We start from the raw sequence: 21,176 nt of genomic DNA, 5'->3' as shown, positions 1-21,176 counted from the left end.
CTTTTAGCAATTTATCAAATTATTGTCTTACCAGGTATGGAGTTTCTTCAGTTCAAACAATTGTGGTATAATAAGCATTATAGCAAACATTTCTCAGAGCATTGTATTTTTAAATGGTAGTCTTATGTGCTTTTGAGATAGCTAAAAGACCTGATCTTCTTACCACCTATGAATGTGAATAATTTTCTTTGTGCAATTTATGTCATGTATGACATTAACTGCATAAGAAAACTTGTATGAATTATTATTTTATGGGCCTACAAAGAAGCTACCAGGTCCAAGTTGCTCTGGTTGACAATAATGAATGTCTGTGATGATAATATTCAGAGTTAGTCCACCTCCTACAAAGCTCTTGTGCAAATTAGGTCTGATTTTCAGTAATCAGCAGAGGTACATACAAATAGGTGCATTGATATGTACAGAAGTAGACTGTATTACAGTAATCAGCATGTTCTTTTAATTTCAGAAGACATAAAGAGATTCTGTGTGAGTACTAAAAATATAAGATCAGTAATACTGACCTCAAAACAAATAACTTGTCTTGGCCCTTGCTTATGACATTGAGCTCACAGGGAGAGAGCAGAGCAGGTCTAGCTGAAAGAAGAGAACCCCTGGAGCCAGCTTGCCTCCAGATCCTGGGAGAAGTGTGCTCTGTGGTGGACTATTAAACACGGACCAATATGTGACCCTTCTCCTAACACTTGATGCTACATGCAGTATAGCAGCAGCAGTGTCCAGGCTGTCACGTTCCCTTTGCTTTCTGGAGGGCCAGTCAGAGCTCACCTGGTGGGAGAAGACATTTCTGTGTTTCTCTCGGCATTCAGCTCCTGAGAGCAACTAGCTAGAGGAAATCAGACTGGCTTTCCTAACTGTACAAACTGTGTCCTGATAGCTTCATATTGCTGARAGTGATAAGAAAATGCCTACTGAAAACATAGTAAAAGGGACAGAGGAGGAAATGATGAATGTCTTAAAAGCAAACAGCTCTCCAGGATCCCATTTTGCACTGGGCATTCATTGTCAGTTRCAGTAGTCTCTGCTAATTGACTTGCTCCCACAGCTGAGATTTCAGATTACCTAAAAAGCCTTCATGTTGGCACAGCTCCTCTGCTAGTCATTAGCTGCAGTCTTCATATGGGAGCTGAACAAATGCTTGGTTGACTATCCGGGTTGACCATCCCCATTTAGAATAAAGACAGTTTATTTGATCTGAAGGTGAAAAATCCCCTTGTGCCCTAACTTTCTCTTTATGTGAATGCCCTAAGGATTTGTTTCATATCCTTACAGAGATAACTGCATTTAAGTAAACGACTGAACAGGAATATAACTTCTTTATGATGTAGCTCCAGGGGATTTTCTTAACCCACTAATGACTGAGTGTTCTACTCCCTTAGAAATGTGCAAGTATTTTAACATTTTAGAGGTCTGTTATTACAAAGGAAAAGAATGCCATCCTAATCTTATCAAAAGACTACAGGGATATCTTGGAAGAAGAAGATGGTTTTGCTGTTAGCCCAATAGTTATGTTACTGAACAAGGATTTGATGAGAGCCCAAGTTCATAAACTGGTGAAGCTCAGCTGAAAACAAAGCTAAAACGCAGAGAGAGATAGACAAAGTGAGCTATGATGTTACATGGTAGCTGGGGAACAGTGAGGGAACAGTGGGGAACAGTGAACTATTGCTACTCCTAAAATCAAACTTAATGCAGGCAGTATTGTATTTCTGAGATGTGAGATTTTTTTATTTTTATTATTTATTTATTTATTTATTTATTTACTTGTGAGATCTCTCCTTTTCCTATTGCAGTTATGGGCTTTTGGTCTTTTTCTGTAGGCCTAGCATTTGTTAGGAAGCACTAGGAAGTGTATGGTGTTACATGGATGAGCTGCTGTGTATCCTTTCCAAACCAGATGTCTGTTTCTTCTGTCATACTCAGCTCACTGTTGTAGGGGTGGGCTCAGTGAATCTAGTGGCGTGCATCCCATGCTTTTGAATATACTATTCTTAGTACATGAGCAAACAATTGCAAGAACTTAGAAATGTTTCAAAGAAGGTGTACACTTTTCTCTGTCAGATGCTTCTTGTGGTTTACTAACTCCATCTACAGTTCACCAGTGAAAATAATTCCAGGGCTATAAGCCTGAACCAGGCTAGTAATGAGAAAAAACACAAATTGTGTTCATGTATCATGTATTAAAGCAGTGGACTACATAAGGAGAAAACACTAGTGTAAGGGTAAGAGTGCAAAATTTTGTTGTGTTTCACTGGAACTGTCTTTTTCAGGGCATATTGCAATCAGGCGAGAAAGCAGCAGTGCCGACTAGTTGGTGTCCACAGAAACACTAACACATGATTGAAGCCGTTCTGCAGTGAGTGTTGACCGAGTTCTCTTTTGGCAATGGCGTCTTCAGGGTCAGTGGGTAGGGCGCTAATGGGCTTTCTCTGAGGGGGATAGGTGCTCCTCCAGACCTTACTCAAAATGGGCAAATCTTTCCTCACAGATTCCAAAGACCTGGGTTAGGATGAAGGAAAGGAAGAGGTTCACAGCCAGGTGACTCAGGAAATGCTGAAGAGGCCTGTCTGAACTGATGTGCCAATACAACTCTAGGCATGGTGGTCTAGTAGAAGATGAACAACAGAGTTCTGATAAGGTTCAGAAATACTTCCGTTTTATATATAAATCAATATTCAGAGAACATTTTTCTACTCTTACTTACTTGTGTACTTCTGCTCTTGGCTGTAGACCTGGGTAGTATTAAACAAATGTAGTCGGTTACATGAACTATATAGAGAGTCTGTGTTGACTGTTTTTATATAAATGTGCTTATCTGTGATATGCTTTCCTATGTCCAAAATAGACACATATTAAGAGTTACTAATGTGTGCTAGTGAACAATAAATAGGCAGACCTAGTAGAAATTTAGCTCCAAAAACTTACTGTACTAATAATCAGTTTTTATTATCTCTGAGTTTATCAAATTTGTAGGAATCAATTTTTGTGTGCATGTCCACATATGGGCGGCTGTGTTAAAACAGCTATGTTTTCAGAGAGGCTTAATCTTTGCAATTTTCACTGCCTTCATGCTATGGGAATGATACGCTTCTGACGAGGAAATCAGTGTTATGTAGAAGGATAAATAAGTGTTCTGGTGTATTAATTACCTCAGCCTCCTATGTAACTCTTTTATTTATTTTTTTTTTAATTTAGCAGTTAAACCAGCTGTAAATTTGTTAAAAACAGACTTATGTAGTAGCTAAGTTACTTAAAAAAATCAGTGTTAACRAATTAAGGAGGGCAGAAATACAAAAATGGTTTTATGAGTCCAAAAAGCAAGTAGGAAGTAGAGCCAGGATATTCATGGTACTTATATGTCTCTGATTCTTATATTTTTTAGCAAATTTATAATGCAAATCCATTTCCTGACATGATAGCCCTGTGGACCATTAAGCTTTTGCTCCATACTACATTATAGGTGTAAGGCAATATCAGTATGGATAACATGACCAAATGCCTTTCATTTTCGTGGTAGGTGTGTTCCTACTGTTCACTTATCTCCTTCCTATATAGTTGTCATTCAACACTGTTTACTGGCAACTTCAACAAAAACTTTTAACAAAATATCTCTGAATATATTATCTGAATGAGATATTGAAGAAAATAATGTAGTTTATTTCACAGTTCTAAATGATCATGGTAACTAAACTTTTTTTTAATATTTTTTTTTTCTTGGTATTATTTGCCCTCAAAATCCTTGGGAATTATGTGCTAGTGACATCTGTTAACATTGCTGCACTTAACATGTAATTACGAAGGAAAAATAAAAACAGAAAACAAAAGCTCTTGCCAGTCAGTCTAAATGTGCTTGAAATGTGCCAGATTGATAACTCTGGAGAATTGAGTCCTCTGTTTATGCTCCAAATTAGCACAGCAAAATCAATGGCAGCATAAACTTGCTCATGTCAAGCTGCAATGTCTTGGGCACATTCAGATGTGAGGGCAGCCTAGGCTTTGAATCACCTATACAGTCCTTAAGATCCCATTAGGAATACTATGAAGATGGCCATCTCATGATGCAAGGAGCTATACTAACAATATTAAACTTCATATAAAATTTTGAACCTCCATGTGAGGTCAAACTTTTGGTTGTACTTTGCATTTTCAGTATGGATTACAAATGGTAATTTTGAATTAAAAGGTTTTATAGCACACTTCCAAACTCTTAGCTATCTAATCCCCTGGTGTGTTTTATTTAATACATAAACTTCCATCGTCATGACAGAGCCAAAGGCATTACAATCTATCATGTCAAGGCTTCATGCATTAACAGTTCTTGTTAGCATGCGTTGGCACAATACACTGTAATAGTTCTGAATTATGCTAATGATCCATGGATAATGGGTCACAAGGAGATTTTTGAACTGTACCTTTAAACCAGTGCCACAGTGCTTTTAGGAAGTGTCAAAGTGCACGAAGGCTTGGCACTATAACACGCTTTAATGCATCTTCAGAGCACCTTATCTTGTATGCTTTGCTTTAATTGAGATTAAATGGCTTCGAAGGACCTAGCAGAATTTCAAGGACAATGCAATATTTCATATTCCCAATGAAAGGTTTTTAATGTATTTCCTTAAAACCAAGACAAATATTCAGTACAAACATATTACAGCAAACTGATGTTAAAGGTCTGTCTCAAACCCAGAGAAGCCAATACAATTAGAATTAAAAGCATGGCATACTGTTCCTTAGGATATGACTAGAGTGGGGTGGGAAAATTGCATAGGATCTTATGATCTGCAACAGTATCACATAGCAATGAAGCAATGGAAGCAGTATTTTTGAAAGGAAAGTAGAGGTGCCTAGATTCTACTGAAAATCAGATTGAATCTGTGCCAGGGAAGACTGGTGAGAGTATTCTTCTGGGGCTGCTTGCTCTGAATCCCTTGCACGATGTTAAGGCAGGAACAAAGCAATTATGAAAGTTTGGTTTAGTTTTGTCCCTCAATCTTTACTACATTCCTATAATAACATTTCAAGAAATATTAAATAAATACTACAGGAAAGGAGAAATGACAAAAAAGACTCAGACTCCTTCCCCTTTTTTCATAACTTCAGTTTAATAGTTAGCATTTTATTTAGTTGCAAACTTGTCCTCTCTGACTTGCTTCAGTAATGATAAGAAGATGCTGCAGGATCTTGGAAGATGTTGTTGTATTCCAAACAATGATAACTGTGTAGTTTCATGACCCTCCTGAGCTTACATTTGAGGACTCATTGGAAAAAAAAATGCCATCACAAGAATGTGAAGTGTAATACTGTCATTTTTTTGAATTATTCATTAGACTGAAGGAAAAAAAAAGCAACCAAGACACTGGCTTTTCTTTTTATTTGTGTTTTATACTACTCTTCATATTTTTTAAGTGAAGAGAATACATTTTTTCCATCTTTCCTAAAACTACAACTTATAAAGAAAAGAAAATATGTATACTTGAAAAGTTGGGATTTCTGGGAATACATTTTCTTCTTTTAACTTGCATTTTAACATAAGGTAAAACATTTTTTTGACAAGGTAAGTAGAGTAAACAAAGATCAGTGAGAAAGTAGAAATTATTGAAGTACTGGAAAAACTGCTGCAGGCTACTTTTTCACACATTGCTGCTCAAGTCAGGATTATGCTATGACAGTTCTAACTCTCCTGCTGACATCCTTATAGACTCTATTACATTATTTACTTCTTGTAAAATAACATTCTATTACAGCTCCTTCATGTCCTGCTGCTATTCTGAGTTCAAGGGGAAGAAATTCTGCTCAACCATAATTCCTTGCTTGCACCTCATTAATATGGCTTTGAGATCATTATTAAAAAGACTGATATATGGCCTCTATTTCATGCCCCATTTTCTGTTGCAGTAAAAACTGTATTTCTAGGGTTTTGGTCTTCATTTAAATCAACAGCACTGCGTAAGATGCATTAGCCTATGTTTTGAAGTATCAGAGAAAGCATACTCCACTCGGTGCTGAAGATGTAATGTCATTTTTATGTCGGTAAGGGAGAAAGCTTTCAGATACTTCTCTTGCATTTTCATTGCAAGTAAAAGTGAAGCCAGTCATGCAATCATACCTGATTTCAAAAGAACAAGAGTTGATTCTCAGTAGACTTGCTAGGAACATCTGTGGATAAAACAGGGTTAATAGCAGACAGGTTACTTGAACACTCTCTGAAAATTGGCTTAGGTCTCTTTTTCAATGTCAGGAGATAATCAAACACACTTCACTGAGTCCCACATAAGGTGTCTGTTGAAACATGTTTGCTGGGAAGACATACTTATTAGGATCCAGCAAATGAATTTGTCTACTACTACTGAATTCTGCAGTCTTTCACTGTAAGTCCAGTTAGGTGTACCACTAGCAAAATATTCCCACAGTATGGTAGACTGCTCCCAAAGCACTAGCCTTTGAAAAGTAGCACTTTTATGACTGCCTGAAATCACCCTGGCAAGTCAATCATCTGCCCTGCTGCTTGCGATGTGAATCTTGAAAGCAGCGCTCAATACTTGAAGAACTAGCATCAAACCAAACAGCAGTGACCGTGTGCTTTGAGATGGTCAGAGGACAGGAAACTCCTGGCACTACACACGCAGTTCTGAGCACTGCACTTCATCTCCTTTCAAAACCTATTTGGGTCATCCTTCATAAAATTTAGGTAGCATTTCATCAATAATAATACAGACAACATGATAATTTTCTAGGTATCTAGTCCTTGGGAGGAGATACTTAATAAACTTCACAGTAAAAAGTGAATTATATGTGCTCTTTCTTCAAGGCGAACAGTGGAACAGCTGGAAAATCAGCACCAACTACAGTAGCATTTCATTATGTATGTGGTGGTTCCTGATAAAAACAGTTCAGAGCATTTGGCCCTTGATCTCTGAAGCTGGGCAGGGACTTTATGTCGAGTCAGTGTGACTTTTGCCATTTGCCTGTACTTGAACAAGACTTTAGTCACTGTCCCTGTTACTTTCCCAGTTTGCTGTACAACTTGAAGTTACGACACTGAAACTGGGGATGAAATTATGTGCATGAGTATGCTGCATCAAACATTGGAGACTGCTCTCTCTCTTCCTGGCAAGGAATGTAGCTAATTAAATATCCCAATAATAATGAAAAGATTTTCTGATGGTCCTTCACAGAGACAAAAGGTGAGAGTGGCAAGAGGTCCTGTTTATCAGAATGATTAATTATTCTACTACAGCAGTCAAACAGGATAGATATTTGCCATTTCTCTCAGATGTAGGGCTATTGATCAACCTGAAAAATATATTTTGATATCTGGCACCTCTTAATTTCAGTGGGCTTTAGGAGAAGTTTGTATTATGTTGCTTCACAGCAGTCTTGGTGGGTTAGTCTGTGTTGTGCCTGGATGGGTGACACAAGCAAAGGCACAGGCCATATATTTATTACTGAAAAAAGCAGGTTGCTTGCTAGAGCTGCAAATTTTCATCTCCCTTAGACATGAAAGATGGTTGTCTTCTTCATCCCCTTACCTCTCAGCCTCCCCATATCCCCATATTGTGGCCTGTTTATTCAGTCAGAAGACTGCATTCTCTTGGAAACACATTTTTGAATTAGAAATACTGTGAATATCTGACCATTTGTTGAAGTCATTTAGTTCAAGTGGCTGCGGGATGTTTTTAAGATCCAATATCCTAGCTCAGTTTGCTCTGGGAATCCAGCCTCTTAACCAGGGAGTCACTATATATATATATATGTATATATCTGTTGGGGTTTGGGTTTTATATACCACCAATTATTCTTATCAAAATATGTTAAATGAACCATGTTCTAGGAAAGCAGATAATTTCGCTTTAGACTGGTATATATCTGATTATAGATGAAGCTACCTTTTATTTATTGCGAAGGCTAGCACATTCATCAGCATGCCTAATTAAAATTTAACAATTAATAAGCAGTGGCAAACCCCATACAAAGGTCAGTAGCAACCTAAGAAAACTTATCAAAAATGCAAAGGAGTTTGGAGTTTTTAAAAAGTTCATTCTGTCCTTAATTAACAGATCTAATTACAGCTCTGCCATAGCAAAATGCAAAATGATCTCTTCAAAAGACAAGAAGTCAAAGGTTTAATAGCACAGATAACCTTCTTCTTCAGTACATACTGACCCAAGTGTAGAAAGGAATTTTACCAGGCAGTCAACACAGTTGATGAGATGGCTTTGACAGAAATTAAAGCTAAGCAATGCATAGAAATCCCAAAACAACAAAGGAATTGAGAGTGAATAAAAACTCTCTCATGTCTTGGGATTTGAACTAACAGCAAGTCAAGACTTTGGATAATCTCCTTTTTTAGTGAGTTGTCAATGTATTTATTCTGTGACCTTTGCTAGTTTTGAATAACATTTTCTGTTGTATAGAGTGTATATGTTTAATTACCACCTTATTCAGCTAAAATGAACAGTGCGGAAATCAAGGATAATACAGTATAGTAGAGCTAAATACTRTAGAGCTAAGCACTTTAAATGCCTGCAGCTAGTAGTCAGCATTTAAGAGCTGAGGGGCTGTTTTCCAGGTTTCACCGAAGTGTTTAGCTGTGCATTACTTCTTCAAGACAACTAAGGAAAAACTGCATTATATTCAGAGTTTTGCAAGAAGAGGTTGGAAATGAACAGAACTGGATTCTTCAGTAAGCAAATTAAATCTTCCTAGTTGATTTATGTGGGCAAGGATCATTATGTGTGGGTAATATAAAGTAGCTGAAAGAAAAATTAGACTGCTTAAAATTAATAATACATAGTTAAAATGAAATGTTACTATTCGTCTTTACATTTGGATTAGCAGGAAGAACACCAGTGTAAGAGGCAAGATTTCTTCAGGGAAACCTGACCTATGTGAATATCCTTATTGTTCCCTTTCATACTCTGCCAGTGATGAAGTGAATTAGACCTATGGAACATGGGTACATAAAGGAGAAACAACTGAATCTCAGTGATAATCTTGGAGAGGCTCGAAAACACAGTAGCCTTACTTACCTTATACTGGAAACAAAGTACATCGTAACAAATATTTCAACCAAAAGGCTCATTAAATGCAACATGAAAATAGAGAGTCTATTCCGAGCAATCTCCATGAATTGTCCTCTAGCTTTTCAGCTGCACTGTTATGACCTAAATTGGTTTCGTGCGGCATGATAATTTTCTATAGGCTGTAGAAGGAAAAAATGAAGCCTGCTCAAATTGATGATCATATTAGTACTTAACCGTAATTTCTTTCCTTAAAAAGAAGATGATACTCAGTTTTTTAATTGCCTGGATTGAACCTGTAATTGGCATCAACTGTCAATAACATACTGTAGTAATGTAGCATCATGTTAGTCGTATGCAATGTATTTGAAAGCAGAGATGGTGAGTCTGGTAAATGTAACAAATGTATTTATTTTCTACTCAAAGGAGCCAGACTCCCTGTGTTGCCATGCCATGATTCCCACCTCACCCCCAAAGAGATTATAGTGATCTCTAAAACTTGGATGCCTAAAAAGAGCTTTTTCTGCTATTTGTCCTTCTCTGCATCCTGCCTCAGTAGAGGTGACAAAACTGGGCCTGCAGCATTGCTTAAAAGCACAGATAGTGGAAGACATAGCATTATGACATTCCTTTCTTTGGTAATACTTGCTATAAGATAAGAAATGAACATAGTTACTTGAGTTCTGCTGATGGGCAGTGAAACATAAGAGGTAACTGTTATGTTATTATTATTGAAGTAGCAGGAAACGCATTGCTGTAAAAGTTCTTCTAAGCAGTCACTCCCTCTCACAACTCATTAAAGGTTCACTTCACACTTACATCTCTTTTTTTTTTTAGACTGAATCCTAAATCATTAATTTTGCACTTGACATTCCTAAAAGAAAGCTTTTTTGAAGCAAAATCTTTTCTTCATGTCTGAATGTACCCTGAAGATGTTAATCATCACCAGAGCCATAAATTCAAGACAAGCATCCATCCAGGTACCTTGAATTTATAGAGACTTGAAAGCAGTAAGATGTGAAGATTTTTGTTTTATTTTCTAGCACCAAACTTTAGACAATATCTTTTATTAATAGCAACAATCTGGACAAGCAAAAATTGTTTAATATATGGCCCAAAACATTAYGTGAAAGGATGATAGATTAGTTTCAGGAAAAAAGAGAACCAAATCAATCAATCAAACCCTTCTTTCCCCTACGCAGAAAAGCTCTTCTAGGTTAGTGATCAACTAGCTTTAAAGCTAAAACTTACATAGACAGTAGGCAATAAAAGGCAAGTACAATCATTGGGCTGTGCAGGTGAGATACCTCTAACAAAGAGATAAAAAAATTTATGACTTCTAACTACCTCTGTGATCTCTCCTCTCCTCTTGCTCCTTTTCCTTTTCCTTGAGATCTTTCTCTGTCAGCATTTCACTAAAATGGAAAACGAATTGAGGAATCTTTACATGCTTTTAAATATTATGCTTGGAAGAGATGGATATCCCTGCATGCAGATATCTCTCCCCCAGAAAATTCACCTTTTTAAAGAATATCACATAAATGTGAAAGAAAGCAAGCAGTTATTTCTTTCTGTTCATTCGTGAAGCCTTTTCTTCCTCCTTTCCTATACCAGCACCTGTTCTTTGCAAATTAAAGCAAACACATGGAGCAAACAGTTGCTGAATTTTGATTAACTATTAACAAATGAAGATCACCCAATTCAAACCTTTTCAGGCTTGCAGATTCTGAGTATCTCACGCATTGTTGCCCTCTAGTGTTGCTTTAAAATGTATGTAAAAAGATTCCATCTCTAGAAGTGCTCAGGAAGTGCAGGTTTCAAGGAGATAGGAGCAGTAACCTGAGTAAACCTGAGGAGCCGTGACTGTATCTGTGGAAAGAGGCATTTTGTGATCCCTTTACTTTGGTTGGGTCAGTTACCTGAAGGTCTTTGAAGTACCAGTGCTTTGAATATCCATTTTCACACGTAGGGATGGTGGTGGTTGGGGGGGGGTGAGAAGAGAGCAGGGATCTTGACTTTTGTCTCTATATGTCTGTACACATACCCCAAAGCAGATGCCACTGGTGCCATGCAAGAATTTTGATCTATCCTGAGATTACCTGTGGCAAAGTTTTCTCAGGGAGTATAAAATGATTGGTTTAGCAAGTGTTTATACTGACTTTGGTCAGTATAAATAAAGTGAATAAACATGGCAGTGTAAGCTCAAAACAGCATTGTAGTTGAAGAAGCATGAAGAAATTGAAGCATGACCTCATTACTATTTTGATTCATCTGTCTTAGCTGTGCACCAAACAATGGGAAAAATCAGCTGATTATCATTTTCTTTGGAAATATTCCAAGTTGCCAGTTCCAGGGAAATTTGTGAATTGAAATGAGAAGAAAATTATTAAATCTCTATTTGATCTTTCTATCTGAAACAAAATCCATGAGGCAAACAGTCCCACACTGTGCAGGAGTATGAATCCAGTTCTGCTCTCTCTGTGAAGACTGGGCAGAATAACCACTGTCCAGCCTGCCAGAGAAAAGTTTTATTTTAGTAAAGGTGCTAGCAGCTGTTTGCCAAAGGGGATGCTGAAAATTATGATCGGAAATCACTATTTAGATAATTCATTAAACCTGATCTAATGACGTGCTGACTAGTTAAAATTCCAAGTAAAAGCAATCAGGACTGTTCAGCTTCTTTGAAAATCAGACCTCTAAAATTATGTATCAGATGATATTTACGTTGTGGTCAGTGCTGTTACCAGACAGGCATCAAATACTGTGTATTTATTCATCGTAGCAGTCTGTCTTGTTTGATGGGGTTCTGCTGGAGAATGTATCATGTGCCTTACTGGCTAAAGGTACCCGTGAGATGCTCAAAGTTTGAATTCTGGATTTAGTGGTTCATCTTCTTTTCCTCTGCTTCATTTTTCCCATATAGAAAATAAGATGATGAAATAATTGCCTATTGTAGAATACTTTGAGATCTGTAGTTGATCTGTATGGGGTCTGTGCTGAGTATTACTAAACAATACTTCCTCTGAAAGCTTTAAACATAGTAAGATGAAATACTAGATTTTTTGATTCTCTCAAAACTCACTATAGTTGTTCAGAAAAGTTTTCTAGCCTCATGAAAATTTTGAGCCAAGATCAGCAGATCAACACACTTTCCTCAAAGCATGCAACGTTTTCATTTTGCTAGCATTTACAGTCTTGTTTGAAGGAAAAATCTAGAGAATTCTGATTTTTTTGCATATTCATGTTGGGCAAGATTTTCATCTCACAGTGATTTTACACCTGTGTCCTGCAATTAACTTCAGTGACATAGTGTGACCTGTATCAATAAAAGAACAGAATCAGATCAATGTTAAACATCCCATCAATGTTTTGTGGTCTGTTTATCTGTTGTTTTAAATGTGCAAGACGTCCATTTTGTATGTTCTTCTACCAGTCATTTGAAGGCACTAATGACTAGACTTTTAAAGTCGTTCAAGCACTTACCATGCTCAGTAGCTCCTGAGATTTTCAAAACACCTGAGGTAGTTACTGATCTAATTGATTTTGACTAGAGTTAGATGCTTAAAATTTTCAGAACTCTCAATAGGCTTTTATCTACGTCTTTAGAAATGAAATGTCTTTCAAAATCTGACCTTAATCCCTTAGGCTAACACTTTCTGAGAAGAGCAGACCATGATAGGCCAATAAGGGGTACACATCTCCTTGAACTGACTGTCAGAAGCGTGTTTCCACTTAGACAACTTTGAAAGAATGATTTAAAATTTGATCTTAAACAAGACAGTATTTTTCCAAAAGATCACAAGTGTCTCTTACATTTCATGCACTGCAGCTTATTTTTTTAATGAGCTCATAACTAGATTTTGTGGTGAATCTTTATGGTTCAGGCAAACCAAATCTCAGAGTGATTTGTCCCCCCCCACCTTGGCTATGGTTATAGCTTTATAGTAATTTTAGGATGTGCACTAGTTGTTCTTTACATTCAAGGCCTGTTACAGGATTTATATGTGAAGCTAAATAGGGTTAATGTGTTGCAGATTGCACAGTTTTCTAGTAGATCGTGAGGCCAGTTACCTTGAAGTGTAAAGCCTAAGTGAGAAGTTTCCCACGGAGGAGTTTTGCTAGAGTCAGGGAAAACTTCAGAGCAGCAGCAAAATAGTCTGAAGATTTACTCCCTAGCACACAGCAGCTGCAGCTATCTCAGTTGTAAACAACTTGTCTCTGTAGAGGAATCAGTCAGGGATGAGCACAACATAGAAGCACCTGGCATAACTCTTCAAATACATTAAACACATTTGTATCAGCATGAGAGGAAGCTCCACACATCCGGGCAAAAGRCACAAACAAGGTGGAAGTAAGCTCTGGCTTCTTCTGAGCAGAGCATCTGTACTGATTGATACTAATGAAACTGCAGTTCTGATCTCTGAGCAAAGGAACTGAACATGGTGTGTAAGCTGCCTTCATCTGCTGGCTCTGGGGTGTAACTGCCTTTGGACTGTGACTGGATTCGTCACACTTTAAAGTTACTATTGAGCCAGCAAGAATAGTAATATGTATTAGAAAGGTTACACTTGAGGTAGTTTTTGTGTTCAGAAGATAAAGGTCGTTTAAATTTGGTGGAAGGGGGTTACTCCTTAATTTCTATGTAATTCAACCTGAACCAGAAGGTCAGGTGCAGAGTAATGTTAGAAAAATTCACTTAGTTCAGAAAACCCACAAGTCATTGCTTGCAATTGCCTGAACAGAATTTTGTCCCTGTTTTTCTTGTCTCCTGCTCAAAAATGCAGCTGCATTTAGAGATACCTTCATACACATTAGATCTGTTCTCTGCATGTCTTCCTTTTCTACGGCAAAAACAATTTCTGGGGTCTCTTTCTTCTTATTAGTCCTGTAGAATCAACAGAGCTGTAGGGAAGTATATGGGACTATTTTTTATCTCCTACATTAACAACAAAATTAACCCTAAGATACTGCTTCAGAAGAGCAGTAATGAAATGCACAAGACAAGGAGAACACAGCTGTGACTTTCAGAGTTTGCGAGTCTGTCAACTAGAGAAAACGTATCTTTACCTGTAAAGTGGGCAAATCTATTCTGTGAGGCTTTCAGGGAAAATAAATTTGGAACTGCACAATGCCATTTATTCAGAGTCACCTTTCAGCCTATAACCACTTCTCGAAGTTCTCATAATAATCAGTAGGAATCTCATAAGCATCTCAGTKTGCCTTAAACTCTTACCTCTGTCAAGAATCAGCAACCAAGTTTATAACAAGACCTATCTTCTTTTATTTTGCTGGAGAGACTCTTTTAATCAGTTCACAGTTGCCTAGTATGTGTATAATGCTATGCACTAAGAAAAAGATGAGCATTTCTGTACTGACGTAGCAAGTTCAGAGATATTTTGCTTTGAAACTTACAAGCAGATAGGATATCCATGACCAGAATTCCAAATGTAGTTAGGCACAACACATTTAGAATTGTATTTCTTTTCTTCTAAATTGTTCCTCTGCATCTTGTCACTGCTTGTGTAGCATATCAACAGGCACAATAACGTAGTTATCATTGGGCTGCATTCAGCCTAAGATGCAAACTCTGGTTTTATAGCCACAAACACATATTTTAAAATTGTACACCTTCATCAAGAAAGCTGTGTATGAAATATATGGGGGAATAACAGAAAAGAAAGAAGTTCAGCTTTAAACTCATTTCTATCATTATGTCTAGAGAATTATCCCCTGCATTATGTACAGCTGAAATCTGTAGACCAGTAGGTCTGGCCAGGAGCATGCCAAGCTAGAAGAAGAAAGGAGAATTGGATCTACATGATTCAAGATCACCGTTTCTGCCTTGAGTCCCTTAAGGCAGCATGATAGAGGGTGACCTATTTTAAGCATCCTTCTTGGGCTCAGAGGCTGAGGAGTTCAATGTCATAAGGCTGTTAGTCATGTTAGGTATACCTCCAAGCAGACAGTTAGCACCTAAGGTATTTTAATGGTAGGAATTTAAGCTTAGACTTCAAATGTTCATAGGGTTAAGTGACAGCTCTTTTAGAGATTTGAAGATCCAAGTAGCTTTAAGCTTACTGGTTTTGGTACCTGCACTCAAGTCACGCTTTGAGTTCTCAGAGTCATATCATCCTTCTGTCTGCAAGGTCAGAACACACATGTGAGCTGGTTTCCGTATGCCCAGGTTTCCTTAACTGGAGAATAAGAGATGGAGTCAATATGTAGGGCTGTATGTCTTATTCTAGAATTTGGATCCAGATCCTCCAAGATATGATGCTGTCAGCTGGCTTTAGATGCAATAGATAGATGGATAGTAGATACTTAAGCATATTTAGGATCTGGGCCTCATTCTAGTTCCAAAATTAGTGTTGGCACTAATTAGTGCCTTATATCACTGCAGAAGGGACATGCAGAATGAACAAATTTTTAATCATTATTATAGTCCTTTCCAAATTAGGATGAGATGTTTGCCAGGGAGAGAAAATATCTTGAACATATTGTACTTCCGCTGTACCTGTTCTATAACTAAGCAGAGAACTTGGACTGCTGGCATCTCTCCCAGACTCTGCAGTATGCTCACTTTCAGTTTGAACCAGTTAGTAGCAAAACATCCTACACTGGCAGTGGCTACAAATATCAGAATTCTCACTATGGGGAATACTTTAAATATTCAGAAATTTCCCTTCAAAGCATCAATTGAAAATCACTATAAGAAGTTCTGCTCTTGTGCATGTCTTTTATCATGTGAAGAAGAGCAAACTTATGAAGCTTTAAGAAATAAGTCTGTCTTTGACATTACCCCAACCATCCCTTGCCTAATTTGGATATATGAATGTATGGAACTAAAGGCTTTTGCTAGTGAGAAACTGAGTGTGTTTTGGTTTAATGATATGATATCCAGCCTACTCACTCACAGTAGCAGAGCTTGATCACATTAACAACAAGCTCTCACAGATTTGAAAGCTGTATTCAGCTGTGGTAGACTGATGTTTGCTAATGCCTGCTGCTATTCTGTCTACCTCTTACAGGGTATTTGGGCATCTGCTAGTTTCAGCAAATTTAAGGTTGATACTATCTTGGAAAGGTAAGAGAAATCTAGGGCTGCATGCCCTAATGGCAGCTCCCAAAGAACTTGAACTGGGCCAGCTATGGATAATTAAGTAAATGTCCCAATTCAGTATAAAATGATCTGATGAGTACTGTTGTTCTACTCAGCGTCAATCTCATCAAACTCAACCATCAGTCTTATGGATTATTGTTGTTATGATGGAGGGGAGATCTTTAGAGAGAAAATCTTTAGTAGCAGAGAAAGGTCTTCAGAAATTCACAGGCTGAATATATTGGCTCTTGATTACATACTTTCTGGGATCAGGCTGAAGAGAATTGTGTCTTTGTCCTTAGAATTTGAGTTTAGTGTGGGAAATACACTTGTCTATCTAACCAGCTTTAACTGTAGGCTCTGGAACTGTAGTTGACTTGGTATGTTCCTGGCTTGCTGATTCTGCTTTATCCTTTTAACAGAGCAAATGATCTTGTGTAATAACAAACCTGACAGATCTTCATAATTGATCACTATTCCTCACAGATCAAGGGCACAGGATGCAAAAGGAATGAAGGCAAGGCAATGTAAGTATTGATTCTTTTAATAGCAGTACTGCTTGTCTGCGTAAGTGCCCACCTCAGCAATAGGAAGTTACAGGGAAAAATAGAGGGAGAATGTAAAATTAGAATTAAATGAAAGAAAAAAATATGGAATTGATAACTCAATTCCTGACAAGTAGTTTCTTACTGCCTGAGGATTCAGCTTTGCATAAAGCCCTTAGCTGTATCAATAGGTTCTTTTTGGATTTCAGAAAGCTAGSTAAGTTTAACTGAGGGAAAAGTATTAAATCAGGCTTGCTGGAACCAGACACAAGTTAGTGATATTTAAAACCCCTTCATACAACTCAAAGGACTTAGAGATGAGTGACTGACATTGGCTCAGAGGTGCCATGAGTAATGGATAAAGTGGTATGGGGAGGGCTGCTCACACCTTTTACAGCAGTGTTAAAATCTAGCAAACTCTGCTTCCAGAGCCTCATTTCCTTGATAAACAAAGGCTAGCAGAACTTATTAAAGTGTAGTCCAATCACTGTTGTATCCTGTTGCTGGAAAAGATAGATGTCAAGTTCTGTTACTGCTTGGCATTCAAACGATCTCTTTTTAAGTTCTGGGCRTAATATCTGTACACCTATTCCCAAACCTGCAAAACCACTGCAGGACCCCTTTAAGCTGCTCCTTCATCTTCTCTCTTACATTACCGTTGTCTCACAGTCTGTTCCCACTGTGCACACTGCAGCTGTCTAATGAATTTCACATTCAAATGGTTGACTTGCATTACTCTCCACAGGGTCACATAACTGTTCTGGAGCTGACAGTTGTGATTACAAGTTAGTTGGGTAACAAGAGGACCCTTGGGCACAAATCTCTGATGTACCTGAAAATTCTTTTGGCAGCAGTGACTAAATCTATCTCAACCCTACAAGGTCAATTTGCAGCTCAGTTGCTATCCATATTTATTTGCCTCACACATTGAAATTTTACTATGACAGTGATAGGAGCTCTAGGAAATACTTCAAGTAGATTGTTGCCATGGATATCTTGTTACCCTCGTTCTCTTCAAACTGTCTTCCAGGATATGACCTCCTTCCCATGATGCCATCTTAGATTCCATTTTTTTTAAAAAAAACATTCTTGTAGTAGTGGAATTCACCAGGTCTCAATGATCTGTAACTTAGTAAACCTTGGCCACAGTACTGTCACCAAGTGTAGGCGTTGTTCTGTTAAGCAATAGAGGAAAACAACTGGCTAGTAGAAGTGACAAAGAATAGAGTGTAAGATCAATATTACATTTCTTAAATTTTCTTCCATTAGCTGTGATACCTCGTAGGTAATGTTACTTAAGACACTTAGGAACAGAAGAAATATGGAAGAAAAGGAAATTCCTTGTTATATATACAGCATCTCATCTCCTAAGCACTTCCAGTTTCTAATGATTTGTTAGTAGAAATTGCTACTGAGAATTAATGTATTTAATCACAGTAATAGTACTATGAAACTACCTGATGACTACAGTTATGAAAGGAGTCTTTTCTGTATGTGTCATGCAGATTTTAGAAACAATAAGGTATTGGACCTTTCAGGAGGGGGCAAAAATCAGACTGCTGAAACTGGTTTTAAGGTATTTGGCATTGAGGCTGATATCTGAGAAGTGTTTAGCTGACTGTCTTGACAGAGAACTGTTCCTCTTGGTCCATGGATCGTGCAAGACAGCACATGGCCTTATGTGATGCAGGTACATGCTTGGCATAGAGGAAGGTTTTATCCAGGATTTTGTAGATAACTAAATGAAATGGCCAATTATTTTCAAACCTGCAACACAATCAACTTCTGAATCGGTAAATATTGGAAAAATTAAAAGAAGGGTCATTGCTCTGAAGTAGCTGTTTAATATTGAGACAGTGCAGCTGATATTTTTGTCTGTTTTTTTCAAGAACAAAAGCATGTAAAAGTAAAGCAAGATGTTCAGTGGCTTGGATATACTGTGGTATTTATTGCATTAACTGARCCCTGAAAGGGAGGGAAAATAAATTTCTCCAACTCTTGTATGTACACAGTCAGTTGTGGTATGTCCATGTAGCATAAGGTCTCAGGAACTTCACATTCAAGCATTGTCACTACGGCTAACTGCACCATGCTGAAGTCAACAGGAGACTTTCCATCAGCTGGAATGGATGTTGGATCAGGTTCAGCACAATATAGGGATGCAAACTCTGCAGCTCTTGCTCTCAAAAGAGCTTTCTACTTTGTCAGCTAAGGTAAACTCTCCATTAGCCAGTTGATATTGTCATCTGCGATACTGAACACACAAGCAATTCTGCAAAATTAAGTCATTGGCTAGAAGGTAGTGATAGGCTCTAGATGCAAGTTAGCACACATCTCAGAAGCACCATCTCTAAATAGTATATGCATTATACAAGGCTTCTGCAAGTCTTTTAATTCTGTATTTTGTAAATTTTGATGTTTAATCATAAACCCTTTTTATAGTTGCTCAACAAATAATATTTGTGAAGATACAGAACTAAAATACAGGTAGTAGATGGAAATGCAGATTTTTTTCTGAACCTGTCCATTGATCTTCCTTGTGACCTAAAGGCAAAGTTACTTTAGCTCTTTCACCTTCATTATGCAGTTGCTAAATAGTAACAATTACAGGTCACCAAATGCTAACTGTGTTCTATCATRAATGCATCCTCTTGCAATTAGCAACTTGGAATCCTAGTCCTGCAAAATTTAGCCTTTTATTTACAGCTATTTAGCACATCTCTAGACATAGATTATACAGTCTTTATCAAGGATAAAAACAATAAAATGTAACTTTAAATGAAAGAGTAGATTTGCAATATTTGGAAATAACTCGGCAGATGTTAACTTGCAAGTGTCAAATACTATTAAACCTGATGGGAAGGATAAAAAAAAGACTATGTTCTGTGCTGTGCAAAAATGCACTGTTTGTAACACAAGCTCACAGCAGAACTTCCACTCCAGCACATTTCCTGCTGCTTTTCCATATTGCTACAGGTGATACCAGATAGCTAGAAAATGAGAAACAAAGATTTTACTTTTTCAAAGCTGCTTCTTTCTTTCTTTCATCTCTCTTCTGCGCTTATCTCTTGCTGTTGTTCAGGGCCTCCTCTAGGAGCAAGATTAAAGAACAATATGGAAAAACAAAGGAAATAGCAAGAATATTTTTTAACGAAGCTTTTCTCAAGAGCCTCTGCTTTCTAATGCTTACTTTCAGATTTTAATTTTGTTGTTTATTTTTTGTGTTTAAAGACATATCATTCTATCTTAAATACTCATTGTCCCATTTTCAGTGGCAGAAAGGGAAAGTTGGGGCTTGAGTTGATTGTGTAAAGGTACATTTACAAGGAGAAGCAGATGAAGATAAAATGCTGGGTGGGATTTTCTGTCTGACTAGCCACTGTTCATTTATTGTTCCTGTCCTTCTGTCTTGCCTGGCTTTCAAGATTGCATTGTGTATTTCTTTAAGTGCAGTTAAGTGGCAGAGATTTGACACAGTGCCACACTTGTGCTACATTAGCTATTTCAGCAATAAGAAATACTATTTGGTTTTACTGAATTGGTTTTGAGTTCAGGGTTTTCTTTTACAGGATTTTTTTTAATGTATTTGTTCATGTGTCTGCAGAAGGCTTTTATGACAGATTTATTGTGTAGCTCATCTTTACTGAAGATATCTTAACTACAGCGTAGCACACATGCTTGAGGGTTTTTCTTTTCTTCAGTGCTCATATCTCTATTTACCGTGTGAGTTTTAAATCCTTATTCTCACTCTTCAAATGGCTTGACTCTTTTTACCTTTTATAGTTTTTAAAAAATCTATTCAGCAAGATACTCTTTTGCTAGCATGGGAAACTGAAGGATTCAGTAAGGTTGGTGGCACTGTATTTAGGATTTAAGAGGACTTCCCTGAGTTATAAGCAAGCGTCTCATACTAATGCTGAGTGTCTATGTGTTGCTGTAGCAGGGACATAGACTTCCTGCCTCTGTCTCCCTAGCTGAAGCATGGAGCTGTTAATGCCACTCTGTCAACTGCAGATGGCTGGTTGAGAAGGATAGTTGAACAATATTAACTACTGGCTGTTTTATACAACATTCTGAGTGTTGTAAACTGCTGCAGGCTCACGAATAGTCTCACAAAACCTGATATTGTGAAACAGACTTGCAAATTTTGTTCAGATAAATACCAGTGTTTTACATGTAACGTGAAAATCTATACATATACCAGCAGGCAAAGTCTGTTGTGTGTTACCACCAGCCTCAGCTCAGAACATTGCAATGACCCAAAACAAAACCACTAAAATGTCACAGAATTCTGCTTGGAATAATAACAATAGAAATGTCTAGYGAACTGAATAATGCAATGTTAACCATTCCAGGATACAGAAAATAAGGTATGAGTACTGTAAGATTAGCCAGAGCTAGTGGCCAGGCAGTGATGTCAGGTTAGAAGAACTTTTAGGGAAAAGGCGTGGGAACTGCKCTAGGCCAGATCTGCTGCTGAGGGGGGTGTACATATTC

The 21,176-nt window shown here is 37.6% G+C and overlaps 1 long non-coding RNA gene across 1 annotated transcript in view; it reads left to right on the top strand.

The window, feature by feature from the left end:
* LOC146595078 (uncharacterized) overlaps positions 1-21,176 on the top strand; it is a 149,771-nt gene that overhangs the window by 73,373 nt on the left and 55,222 nt on the right. The window contains exon 2 of the long non-coding RNA XR_014896021.1: positions 16,557-16,661. This is a non-coding gene — a long non-coding RNA (uncharacterized LOC146595078). The remainder of the gene's footprint in view (positions 1-16,556; positions 16,662-21,176) is intronic.

The sequence above is a fragment of the Rhea americana genome, unplaced genomic scaffold, assembly GCF_003343005.1.
Source record: "Rhea americana isolate MKP2758 unplaced genomic scaffold, rheAme1 scaffold_24, whole genome shotgun sequence".
In the NCBI taxonomy this organism is placed as follows: domain Eukaryota; kingdom Metazoa; phylum Chordata; class Aves; order Rheiformes; family Rheidae; genus Rhea; species Rhea americana.
Note: the sequence above shows the minus strand (reverse complement) of the source record. Positions and strands in the feature narration are given on the sequence as shown.